Here is a 1,093-nt window from a genome sequence, read left to right as displayed (position 1 = left end):
GTTCTGGAACCCCTTCCTCCCATGGATATCAAGGTGCTCCACTCTTTATATGAAATAGAACCCTCGTTTGTTCACAAGTAGGAAATGAGGTAATTCTCCAGTTAGCAACAACACAAAGGTAAGGAAAAAACAAAGTGAATCATCCTTATAACCGATATACAGCCTCCCACACACTTTATATCATGTTTAGATTACAATATCTAATAAATCATTTTTAGATAAATCATAATATCTAGTGCAATGTAAGAACCATGTAAAGAGTTGTTAGATATGGAGTGCTTGCTTTGGCAACGCATATACTATTGGAACAATACAGAGAAGATTAGTATGGCCCTTGAACAAGGATGACATGCACATTCGAGAAGGGTTCCATATTTTAAAAGATTTTTAAAAATATAAATAGTTGTTATACTGAATTATTTGGAGAATAATAAGAAGGAAATGCCTATGCATGTTCAATATAGATGATTTTTTTCTGAATATTTTCTATCCATGGTTAAATCCAGGGATACAGAAGTTATAGATATGGGAGGCTGACTATTTATGTAACAATTTCAGGTCATATTTTTATTTACAGTATTTCATTTGAGGTAGATGGAGAAGATGTAATTCTCATTTTGTCCCAAGAAAGCATATTTAGCCTTCATGGCCTTAAAAACACTTGGAAGACCACAGATTAGTGTCAGATCTAACTTTAGAACCAGGGTCTCTTGCCCTGTAGGCCAGTTCTCTTCCTACAGATACATTGCCCTCTTGTACCCAGTAAAATACATCTCTGGCCTTTAGCTCAAAGACCAGATTACAGCCAATCCATCTACTTATCCTCGGGCTCTGTGTCAGAGTTTCCAACTTGTGAAAGCTTACTATCCCACGCTGAAGAAAAATATCATAAATTCCAAACTAAAGTATAGGCTTTTCTATAAGTCCTTTCTTGATCCCTAGAAAAAGATCAACACTTATTTCTGTCATACATTTCAGTCAAGAAGAAAACCCATCTCCTCTGAACCACCTTTGAAGCCTCCCTTTTAGTAGAGTATATGGATTTCTTCATTAATTCATTAAATATTTGTGACCTGAATAATACATATTAGCT

The 1,093-nt window shown here is 35.0% G+C and overlaps 1 non-coding gene across 1 annotated transcript; it reads left to right on the top strand.

The window, feature by feature from the left end:
* The first annotated feature begins 277 nt into the window (after window positions 1-277).
* Window positions 278-379, top strand: LOC113180352 (U6 spliceosomal RNA). Its single transcript, XR_003300472.1, has one exon. It is a non-coding gene; the product is annotated as a U6 spliceosomal RNA (small nuclear RNA).
* Window positions 380-1,093: the final 714 nt, after the last annotated feature.

This window comes from Urocitellus parryii, chromosome 6, assembly GCF_045843805.1.
Source record: "Urocitellus parryii isolate mUroPar1 chromosome 6, mUroPar1.hap1, whole genome shotgun sequence".
Lineage (NCBI taxonomy): Eukaryota > Metazoa > Chordata > Mammalia > Rodentia > Sciuridae > Urocitellus > Urocitellus parryii.
This window is presented reverse-complemented; position numbering and strand designations above follow the sequence as displayed.